Genomic DNA, 12,478 nt, shown 5'->3' on the forward strand with positions numbered 1-12,478 from the left:
TGCTCCTTTCTGGCTTTGCCAATGGGCTGGGCGCAGCGACACGGACAAAATGCAAGCGTTTTCTGGGCGAAAAAGAGCAAGGAAGTAGTGCGCGCAACAGAGCGCGATATAGGTGTGTCCGAAAGGAGGGCGTGGACGCGCTTGCGTATGCAGAACGCGTGCTTCTTTAAATTCTGATGGAATGGCTGTTACCAACGTTTTTAGATTGTTACGCAGAGATTTTAGGTTTTTGTGAGCCTAAAACGTTACTTTTGCAGATGCGCTAAAAAATTGAGGTCACTTTTTTTCTTAAACTTATGGATGTCCATTTGCTCTCGACGCAGCAATGTACTTACTAAAACCGTCACAGGAACCTCACCTACTTAATTCTTTCAGTGGGTAAAGTTTACTCAGCACTCGCCTATCTGTGGTTATTGGTGCTGCAGAGCCTCAGACTCACGCATCGCCAGAAATGTGCAGTTATTTGAGCGAGCAGTTACGATAAGGAATGCGAAAAATTCAATATGTTCCAAGGGAGTGGTACGAGCGTTGGTATCAAAGTATACTTGTTCAAACTTGGATACGGGGTTAAACTACCGGGTCATTCTTTACCTGTTGGACTGCCACTGTACAACACGTTTCTTCCCACTGACATACTTAAGCTGACATTGACACGGGAACGAGTAACGTTGGATCACTCGCCGAGAGTCGTGTTTTTCTCGAGACCAGATCCTGCAAAGACGCGCACCGATCACTGTCTCTGCGCAAAGAGCGGAACTTCCTACGTGGACGCACTAAGCAGATCGCAGCGATGCCATCACCATCGACGCCCCATTTTCCAGGGCGGATCGTCGGCTCACGTGCCACGGGACGAGCACTTGGCCCTCGGTCGTCGTAATCCACGAAGTGTGCTGCGGCGAAGTCGTCAACGCCGTGGTCGCGCGAATATCTGAGAGGGGGGCGGCGCGGGCACAGCAGGACGAAAAAGAAGCGACCACAAGAGGAGCGGCCGCAACATGAACAGAGCGCAGGAAAGGCGCGGCTATTAAAGTGCCAGGTCGAAAGGACGACAATGTGGAGAGAACGACGGCGCTCCTGTTCGCGCGGTCAGCGAGCTCGCGCCGTCACACAATGCCGCCGGTCGTCGCAGTGTCGGTCGCGCGCACCGGAAACTTCGGTCTCCGGAGCGTGACGGCGACTGGCCACCGCCGCAGTCCCAAAGGGGCCCTCGTCCGTGGTGGCGGCCACCGCCGCCATATTTTGCAATAGCCCACGCCAGCTGATGTCATAGTCATACGTGTGACGCGGCTCACGCTCGTTTTGCCAGAATGGACGGTGAGATATATATATATATATATATATATATATATATATATATATATATATATATATATATATATATATATATATATATATATATATATATATATATATATATATATATATATATATATATATATATATATATATATATATATATATATATATATATATATATATATATATAAATATATATATATATATATTTATATATATATATATATATTTATATATGTATATATATATATATATATATATATATATATATATATATATATATATATAAATATATATATATATATATTTATATATATATATATATATTTATATATATATATATATATATATATATATATATATATATATATATATAGAGAGAGAGAGAGAGAGAGTACTTTATTTTCGAACTTGTGTCCAAAGACTGCTTGCTTGGCTTCTTGGTAGTGTTACAAAGACTTGTCTAGCCCTGACGTGTTATTGATGTGAGCTAGTAAAGTAGTCCAGTACAGCTCTTCAAGCTCCTTAAGGGGTGTGACCCACGACTCCAAGCTAGAAGGGCTCCGATCCGGAATTGGTTGGAACAAAGAGTTAAGGTTTACCTGTATGTTTGGGCATGTCCAGAGGGTGTGTACACTGATCTGGTATTGACCGCAGTGTGAGAATTTTGGACGGCCTGTGAATTCCTCAAAGGCATTGAGCGCAGCCGAGCACGGCGTCTGCTACAACAAACGGCTCCACGTGTCTTTGAAGCGTTTACTAGCGTGGAGCGTTTCATAGCACGCTCTTTCACTCGGCAGTAGCCAAAAGTGGCTGCCCACGCCAGTTTAATAACGTTGATGACGTAAGGGTGGGGAAGAACGCATCCAAGCGAGCCTCCAGACAGCGAAATCCATCACCGCAGTCAAGTAACGATCAGCGGCGCGACGAGTAGGAGACAGGTCGAAGCCATTCGAAAGAGAAGAGACACAATCGAGTCGTGAAACAAAGCCCTTTAGGCGGAAGGAGGTCGCAGCCATTTCGTACGCGGGGCGAAAGCAACGCGTCTCAGTCGTTCGATGCAACATCAACGCTTTCGCATTGAGAAACGAAAAAAAAAAAAAGCTTAGGTGTTTTCTAACTTTTTAAGGCCGAAAGCTCCGTTTGATTCTCAGCGTTTTTACGTTTACGAGTCCTGTCTACAAGAGGCAGATTCGCATCGGGGCTTCCTAACACATAAACTAAAGCCCTAGACTCCGCCAAATAGTCCAAAAAAATAATTGCGCGCGTGGAACTGCACAATTTAGCCGCAAAAACCACTTCGACAAATTTACATGTGCGTCCTTTCAGAATGCAATTAACGGTAAAAGGAGCTGCATATTGTCAACTGCCCGCGTGCGCTTTCTACGACACGGGCTAACTTGCTTCTCGTCCATCTGGGGTGGCTCAGGGGCTGTAGGCTCCCTTGCTGTTGAGCACAGAAATCGCTACTGATCCCGCACACCGCCAAGGTGTGCCGCATGTAATAATCGAAAACCAGTGGTCAGGATCACTACACTGAACGAAGGGTACGAGGCTGCCTCGAATGGATCAAGTGCCCAGAGCAAGAATTTTCTTGCTCCTTGATCAAGAGTGAACACCACCCAAAGTAATTCTCTCTGCTTCTTAATAACTAACGCCTTTCAGCATTAAAATAGTAAGGAAAACTTGATTGTTAATGAGAAACCTCAATTCTACGTATTTCGCGCCAGCTATGGGCGCGGGCACGATATAGTATATAATAAAAAGTTACGCGTGCTGAATTCGCAAACAGGGCTTTCACGAAGTGAACCCTGGCGCAATACAAGCTAACCGCGACAGCCTCTCGGTGGGCATAAGAGTGAAGCCAGAATTTGTTCTCAACGTTTCGCAGCCTGCTGCCAGTTCCGTTAACGCACGTTAAAAGCTGTTTTTTTTTGTTTTTGTTTCCTTTACTCCAGATTGGTAGCGCCCGCGAAGTGATCAATCATTTATGCCCACCGCAACGACAGCGATACACGGATGAGCGCTTCGTCTCTCTCTCTCTCTCACACACACACACCTCCTCATCATCTCGACAGCCCCTAGCAGTTCTACCGGTTCTCTTAATTCCCGCACGTGTCTTTCACACTTTTCCTGCGGGTCTGTTCTTGTTCACACGCCTTTCGCACCCCAACGCTGAACATTTTCCCAACACCGATTCGTCTACTGCACGCTCCCGGTCGTTTTCACGGATTCCGGACGCTACACGACGACAGCTGTGGTCATAATCTTGCGGATTCTTGTTTTGTTTTATTTAACTTCTCATTATCGGTAGACATCGTTAGCATGAGTTTTCGCTACCAACATCAACTGCGGGAGAGATTGTGCACAAGCCGGAGCAGATGTTCTCGAACCAAAACGCCGTTAATGGCTCCCTTCGTTGGACGTCCAGGCTTGCGTGTGCGTTAGACCGAAGCTGGGGGAGCGCTGTTTGTACTGCCGCCGTGGGAGAATGACACGTGCTACGCATAATCAAGGCACGGAGCTTCCGTGAATCACCGCGTGCGAGCGAAAACTATCTTCAGGGATAATTTTGTGGAGAGAGAATTAAGAGAGAGAGAGAGAGAAAGAGCGCTTCTGACGTCAGCCTTAATCAAAAGAGGGGCTATCTACCACGACCTTTGGAATATAAAAAAAAACCTTGGTTGATTTCTCTGTCTTAGGAATCGGTAAAACACGAAAGTGAAATGTGCAGTTAAATCTGCAGCTGAGCATGATTTGCGGGTCGGCGGCTGTCTTGGGCTGCTGTCTTATGCTGTCTTGTCCTGCTGGGTGTGTTTCGCGAGCGACGTCCTGCTGGCGGGTCGCTTCGGCAAAGGTGTACTGGCGTCATTTCCGTGACGGATATGACGTCAGCGAAATCTTGGTGTATACCAGCATAAAACTCTTTCGTGTTAAAATATAAAACCCGAAAACGAACAACCCTAAGTTAAACGCACTCTTAAGCACTAATGGTTGCTTCCCCGCAAGAAGACCCTGTGTGCAGGGGTGCACCCTTTACAGGCCGCTTGCTCGGTTGTGCCGGCGTCATTTCCTTGACGGATATGACGTCGGTGAAGTCTTTGTGTATCCGGGAATAAAACACTTCCATGTTAAAAAAAATGGTCAGATAAAGAACAACCGAGTAACACTCCAAAGGACAGTCTAAAAGCTAACCCAGCGGATGCAGTACTGAAACAACATCGGGGAAGTCGGTGTAAGGGGCACGTGGACAGTCCTTATGACACAGGGGAATCAGGGTGGCGTCATACTCCGGTATTTTTAAGTGTTAGGCTACAGTCACTGTTATGCAGCAGCAGGGGGTTTTTGAAAATATTCTCCGTACGGGAAACTGTCTTCGTTATAAGTGGCACTTCGTTAAAAGCAGTGATGGTTTGTTCTTTCTGCACTGCGTTTTGAAATTGTAGAAATCTTCGAACAGATATATTTTGTTATAACGAGAGTTTTCTGTGCTATATCTTTAACGCAGCGGCTCCAGCGCCGACAGAGCTGGTCACTGCCTTGATTTCCGTTTGGGTGCCGCGTTCCCCAGTGGAGGCCAAGCCCAAAACCGCCGCGTACGCAGCTTTTAAAGACGATAGTCTTTCTTGGGCTACTTAAACCCAGACATTTTGGTCTGTCTGTATGTCTGTATGTCTGTCTGTCCGTCTGTCTGTCTGTGACTCGATTCAGCCACCCGGCCAAAGCAAAACAATGCCTGCGCAATAGTCTTATATAGTCACAGCTAAATCTACCCGTCATAGTCCGGTGTAATGTTCATACTTGTCAACATTGTTGAAGAAGAACAAGACATTGCGCAAATATGAGACAACAAATCAATACAGAAGTGATATTTGCAGTGTTCCTTTATAAAAAAAATCAAACATGCTTGACTTTTGTGAAATTAAATACTTCATCAACTGCAGAAAAAGAATTCACTCCGCCGTCGCCTGCTGTCGCCCGCGCCACTATAACTTCTGGTGCCATTTTAAGAAATCAACCGGCAACAGTTACGCAAGGTTCCACTAGATAGGTTCCACGTTCTGCTTGCAACGCACGTGGAGTAGGGAAACGCGGTTCTATAAACGTTGAAGTAGGGCGCCTCGATTAACGCGCGTCTTCGCCGTACGGCAGCGTTCGCATCGAGACACCCGGTTTGGAGCAGTGGAACGCGGGAAATTTAAAATGATTTAAGCAAACCTTTGGCGTCTTTACATTGGGAGGAGCGCGACGCACGAGGAACAACACGAGAGGTGAGCGGGAAAACGAAGGGAGGCATTTACTTCGCAAAAGCGGATAAAGACTATCGTCTTTTGACGGCATTTGCAACGAAAGGAGCAGATACGCGGCCAATTTTTTTCTTTATGTGAAATGGTTAGCACTAATAATTTAGAAAGCACTCTAATTTGAATACAACTGTGATTTTCTACCCGCACTCCTTTGGTCATGTTGCTGACTAATGTGGCAGCCGTCATCGTCGCAGTCATCATTATTTTATAGCTGTAATCATCGACATCGTCGTCATCGTCATCATCATCACCATCGTCATCACAAGCTTCATCATCGCCATAAACTACATGACGAAGACCGATCCCGTAACTTCCACCGCATTCACTGCGGCAGCCAAGCCCCCAAAGTTCTCACTTCGATAATCTTTGCGCTGAAGTTTTCTGCTCCACCTGCTTCTTTATCTGCCCTCTCGTGCGTAAATGCTGCTTATGTAATATCCAGAGAACACACCACTGCAGAGGCTATGCAAAGTCTCACTTATTACGCAAGAACGAACTGTGATATCATTGCACTTACGATAGTGACGTTAGCTACCACAAGAAGGGCACGCGGCTAATTCCTTCTGCCGCGGGCAGCACTGCAAGTTTGCGAAATACCTCGTAAACGACGGGCGCAGCGAAACCGCCCGGTAATGCGCTCCCTCTGCTGGTTAAGAGAGAACAAAAAAAAAAGGGGGAGCGAAACCACCGACCAGCCAGCTTTCGTCCTAGCACTTCGCCTCGAAATACGCGCTGCCCACAAGGGCGCGAGACCTCCAAGGTGTCGGCCATCCATCAACAGTCGGCGTTAACAGTTGCGCAAGGTGCCTCGCGAGCACGGGGGGTTCATCGAAGCATGCCTGCCAAGTCGCAGATGCAGAGGTGGGAACGTTATGCGAAGGATAATACTCAAGTGGGTGTACCTACACTGCAACCGTGTCTGCACTTGATGCTTTTGTGCGCGGCGTTGGTTGCACTGCGGCGAAGTCAAGCATTTCCACTCCCAAGACGTCAGCGCGCGCTTTTCTCGGCTCACCACTTGGGATCACTTGGCAGACCTCAGCTCAGCTCACTTAACCCTGTAGGTTGAAGCCTTATTTGCGTTCCTTTGTTTTTTTCCTTTCTTTTAGTTTCTTTGCTTTCAGTGGACGTGTTTCCGTTCTCTGCTCGTTTACTGAGCTGGTTACACTTTGTGTGTGCAACGGCGATGCCAAAGCACTCCGTGAACGGCTGCTCTCGTAGACGTTTTGGGAGTCAGTTTAAGAGTTGTGGTTTTTTTTTTTTTGCGTAATTGTTGTTGTGAATTTTGTTTTCCTTGTTTCTGAACAGAAACAGTTAGGAGGGCTGCAATGGCACTTCTCCGCCGTTTTCTGCCGTGCTTTCCTGGGGAAATTACGCGTATATCATCATTGTTCAAGGGGTATATAAGACAAAAAATGGGTTTCTATACTTGTGGGGGTGTACGCATGCATTATCCCATGCTTTGTTTATTGTCTCATAATGCTTTGTTTATTACCTCATACTACAAAGAAAAGGGTGTTTTATGAGTTCTGACCGCTGCAGCGACGTTCGCATCATTCAGCGTGTGATTACCGGCCCCAGCATTAAGCCGTGTACGGCATCGTAGTTCACAAAACGAAACGTCCATCATGAAAGGGCAATGACAATGCAAATGGCGATTTCGAGCCCTACAGGCGAACAGAAAAGTGATATCGTTGTCTTATTTTTTTTTTTTTTAGCATACAAATTGAAAGTGTGAAGCGGCGAATTCGGGATAACGGCCGCAAGTGAACTCGAAAATAGTTTCACAACGTCCATTGTCGCTGACAGAGGCGGGTCAAGTGCCGTTCGGTGCTCCTGCGACTGTCACAAAGCGAAGACGAAATGATGCCCGTCTCATCCCGTTATCGGCCGGAGTGCAGCCAACGTGTCCACAGCGTGCATAGGGCGGCTCTATTAATGGGCAACGAGGCGGGCAACTCTCCAAGCCAGCTGGCTCGCACGCTGACATCCAATTTGGCGTGACCGAGTCGTGCGTATGCAGTCAGGCCACTGACTGACAGGTACCGCACCGCACCATGGGAATATAAGAGAGAAATGGGGATATAAAGAGAGGAACGGCCACACACACACACACACACACACACACACACACACACACACACACACACACACACACACACACAGATATATATATATATATATATATATATGCAAGACGCGAGAAAGAGATAGTGAATCAGAAGAGTGGCGCAACAATCAGGGAAAAGTGAGCAAAATGAAGGCGGCATTGTAGACACTGACGAGTGGTGCTTGCATCGCAAATTCGCCACGTGTACGTCACACACAATCTGATCCACTGGGAGTCACGTTTGCTATGCACTCGCTTTGAGTTCCATTTATTCCGTATATAGCCGTACGCATCTGAGTGCGCCCACCAACAAAGGCGTGCGTGTGCACGACCGCAGCGTGATTGGACGTGGTGGCTGTTGCGGATCTCCAGAGCAGTGGAGTCGGCTCCACCCAGCGTTGCAAGGCGCCCAATGCTCGCGCAGGCAATAAGCCCCGACCCCGATGGCAAACGACGCGGTGGCTTTTGTGTGTCCTCGAGCTCTCTCGTTTCCTAAATAGGAGCGTATTTGCGGAAGCCGAGTCCCTCTGGCTTGCGCGCGAGACAAACTGCGAGCTTGTACTCTTACCGCCTCAGCGAGAGACTCTTTCTTGCGAGGAAAAAAAATGTGCTTGCGTGTGCGGCTGTTATTAGGCGTGTTCTTGCACTTTTCTCGTTTTTCATAGTCTTCGCCCGTACAATTGAATGTGCAGAAACTGCTTTTTTTTTTTTTACTTATCTCTTCTTTTCCTTCCCGAGTGTTCTTAGTCCGGGCCTGCGTCTTCGTATGCGTGAATGTGCGCGCGCGCCCTACTTGGGTGCGATCACTGAACCGTGAATTCCGTTTTGTGTGTGCCAAGAGCAACCGTCCAACATTACCACGCCCGCACAGAAACAGCTTATGGCTACTTATTCAAGGCGTGCCGGTCATTGTTTTAAAGCTCGAGCGTGGGAGTTGCTTAAAAGCTGCGCTTCAATACCATTTTTGTCAGTCATAATCTGAAGCACTTGGCGCTTCTTACTTCGCAGAACAAACGACTGCCTGGTCGAAGGAGAGTCACTCGAGCAGACTCGGGGTGCTGAACACAGGTTATTTCGGAACATTGCCCGTTGTTCCTTGAAAATGCAACTGAACTTTTCCTTTTAGCTACCGGCCTCCGATTTTCGTAGAAAAGGCCTGCATCAGCTGAAAAGTTGACCATTCAGCAGCAACGAGGTTTTCTTCGTTGATGGGCATTTATTTATAGCGTCATTTCGAAAGGGACGCGTGCTCATAAAGCTAGAGACGCCCGGGACTGTGAGAGAGGACATTCAGACGCATAGCTCAATCGATAGAGCGCATACTCAGTGCAGGTTCCTTAGGGTCAGTTTGAAGTCGTATCCAAATATTAGCGACAAAACTGCTCCCGTTCCGTTTGTTTCCTTGGTTCTTCTGCATTTGCGGGAACAAAATTTCTAGTTTAATCTTCGCGCACTGACGCACTCGCTGCCACATGTCTTTGCATTCTTAGTGTCGACTTCATTCGTCCTTCCAAGGTGTTCAACAGAAATTTTCGTTATACTTTGCTTAGTGCGGTCATTAAAATCAGCACATATGTTTGCCGTTCTTTTAACTTTCAAAAGGCTTACATGTCCCCCAACCGAAGCAGTGTCGACTGAAGCAGTGTCGACACATCTCGTTGTGACGTCGCAGTAACTTTCTTGGATTAGTACAGGAAAGGACTGGTCATGGACGTTATGCAACAGACGTTTAGAAGCGTGGACCACATTCACGAGGCTTTACACTATTCCGCTTATGTGAGCATCCCTCCCAAGTTCTGTCTTCCATATTACTGAGAAAACAACAACAATGCAAACAGGCCTAAACGAAATAGCGTGGTATAACCAACATAGCGTTTCCCGTCAGTCCTCGATATCATTTCGTCCAATTTCCCGAAATGCCCCGCAGCAGCTTACATCGCGAGTCCCCGGTATTGCGTGCTGCGCGCCTCCCACCGAGCCTGCGTACGCGGTCAGCATTTGGGACCATCATCCCTTCACGCTGACGACGGCTGTGTACAGCCTCCTCGACCGCTCCGGAAATACAGTGCGCCGGGACAGCGGTCATATCCGGGGCCGATTTCAACGAGCGGCGATGCTTCCCCTGTATACTACGCCGGGAGATCGTCAGGCCGGAAATCAGCCGGATGTACTACAGCGCGAGGAGGAACCGCTTTTGTCGCCGCCGCCGCCGCCGCTCTGTCCGTTCCGGTCGTGCAAAGATGAAGCTCGGGCGATGGCGCCCGTAAGCGAACACGATCACGAGCAGCGGCGGCCCGAGGAGAACCCCGGTGCGCGGAAGTGGGTCAGACAGACACACACGCGGACACCGGTCATGGCAGCGGCATCCCGCTGCGCGGTTGCAGGCGGCGGCAGCGCCAGGCATCCCAACTAATCGATGCGGCACGCTTCAATCATTGCTCTCTCGGCTGAAGCGGGGGGCTGCGGGGGAAAAAGTTGTCGCTGACTGGCATCCGCCACCTCTGTGCAGTAGTCCGTCGCTGCAGCTTTGCTGGCCGTTCGCGTGGATCCTTGTTTCAGAGGAGTCAATTTTGCGGAACGAGTGGCTATCAGTGATCGCTGGTTCGTCCTTTTTCACCTTCGAAGGGAGGAAAGAAGACAGCCATGCGTGTAAATGATCTCGCCTTTCACTAAACTTCAGCAATCTTTCTGTCGTCTTCACATTGCCGCCTCAGTTATTTATGTCCTTGCGTACAATAGTGGATCTGACGTTGTGGTTTGAGGGCTTCAGCAAACAACACACCGAGGTAAAAGAAATCCATAGTTTACTGTCGCGACCTGGGGTCCAATCCCATTCAGGCCCAGCTGCGCACTAACTTAGCCCCGACTATCGATTACGGCTATCTTCCTCGACGAGTCACGCGCTAACATTTTTATTTTCCCCCACAGGGAAGCTTAATTGATGGATATGGCCCAGGATTTTTTTTCCTTTGTAGAACGAGGAAAGCACCGACCATTTTTTTTCTATTTCTTGCTTCTTATCGGGAACATAGGCGTGAACTTCCCGGGCTGCGTACGCATAGGTATCCAAGCCAGCGATAACGCCCCGAGAACAATCTAACGCCAGAATAATTGTACCAAGCCGAGAAAATCTGATACGGTTCACAGGAAGGGTGTCCCCAGGCTAGCAAAAAAGAAAGAAAAAAAAACGCGAATCCGCTTTGCTAAAGGGGCTTCCTACGACAGCAGCGGAATTAGCCGTACGTCACGCACGTCGTAACACCGGACACACGCCGGCCAGGAAGAGCTGCGTCTCAGGCGAAAGGGTGGAACCGGAAAAACAGGAGATAAGACGGGAATCCAAGAACCGCCCGTCTTGGGCATTTATTGCGGGCCGCATTGCGTGAGTAAAACCATGATGAAACGTTGGCATGCCGCTTCTTACCCCCTTATGAGGTCACGTGACTCCACGCGGATGTATTCCCGAATTGCAGGCCCCGTCTATCATCCGCCGCACATTCGGCGCCTCGCCCACCGCAAACACCTATGAGGTAACAAGGCCTGCCGACTCCCTTATATACTTGCACCATTCTTCTCGTTGTGCCCCTGGCCGTCTCAAACTATGATTCGGGACTTGTTTTCGCTTCTATTTTCAGGCAACCAGATGTGGTAATATGAAGGGCTGCTTCAACGGCTTAAGAAGCGTGAAGGCTCGTTTTACTTTTACAGTCCGAGCAGCAACGTTTAGGTGGTGTTTCTGGAGCCATAGAAAAACTAGCGCGTTTACCCGGCGAACTTTCACAGCCCAGGTCGATTTCAGCGCGGGCAGAAGCGTAAAGTGCTTGCGGATATCGCGTATTCATAACGGGGCTTGAAGAATCTGCCAGCGAGCGATGTTTACACTTCGTAAGGCGCCGACAGTGTTTGCTCAGCAGGCGAGCTGCCGAGTGGAAAATAAATCCCGTGTTATATCCTTATTTTAGCTTGCGAAGCATAACAAGCGGCGGGAGCAAACATGCTAGAAAATGTATCCGTAAGAGGAAATCACGCGGGAAAAAATGGCTTGAGGGGGGTGGGGTGGGACTTTAACGTTTTATTGGGCCTGTTTTTTTTTTTTTTTAACCAACAAACGCCCAGAACACGCCCAGCGTTTGCAATATAGAAGCAGGAAGAATACCAGTATATATTCTAGTATACGAAATTGCGTAGAAAATAGCACGTCTGAAGTTTTGAGCGATTCGAGCAAAGAGTCTCCGAGTAATTTTGACCGTAAACAGCGGAACAGTACTTTTATTTAGTAGCCTTTGTGTGCGGTAAGCATATTTCTAGTTTTTTTTAAGGAAGTGCGAAAATTCTATACAGTTTTTTTTTTTTCAATTTTGTCAAGCTTTCAACAGTCCCGCTAAACGAAAAAAAAATTTTAAGACAACTTTTTTCTTTCAACGATGCGAACTTTTTTATATTTGTTTTCTAGTAATGAGGTCAATTCATGCTTTTGGTCTCTGAACATCGTTTTGCATTATTTCAGCGCAAGAGCGCACAAAACTCACGAGCTTTTCTATTATGCGAAGGTGCGCATGCCCAGCCAAGCTTTTTATCACATACAGGTGATACAAAATTTCGGTGAAATGTAGGAGCAAATTTCATTTCTGTGGAACGTTGACGGCGGTCGTCACTAAGGACGACACGTCTAGGACGACTAAGCACAAACTAAGGACGACTAAGCACAAACTTACAATCCGACTCTACTGACCTTGAAAACGGTACCGATGGAATTGGCTGAAAA

At 47.8% G+C, this 12,478-nt stretch overlaps 1 protein-coding gene across 2 annotated transcripts in view; it reads right to left on the reverse strand.

Moving 5' to 3' along the window:
• Positions 1-12,478, reverse strand: part of LOC144174100 (dual specificity tyrosine-phosphorylation-regulated kinase 4-like) — a 148,639-nt gene that overhangs the window by 79,610 nt on the left and 56,551 nt on the right. The gene's annotated exons all lie outside the window — the stretch shown is intronic.

The sequence above is a fragment of the Haemaphysalis longicornis genome, unplaced genomic scaffold (genome assembly GCF_048455015.1).
Source record: "Haemaphysalis longicornis isolate Haplotype H1 unplaced genomic scaffold, Haemaphysalis longicornis Haplotype H1 scaffold_3, whole genome shotgun sequence".
NCBI lineage: Eukaryota > Metazoa > Arthropoda > Arachnida > Ixodida > Ixodidae > Haemaphysalis > Haemaphysalis longicornis.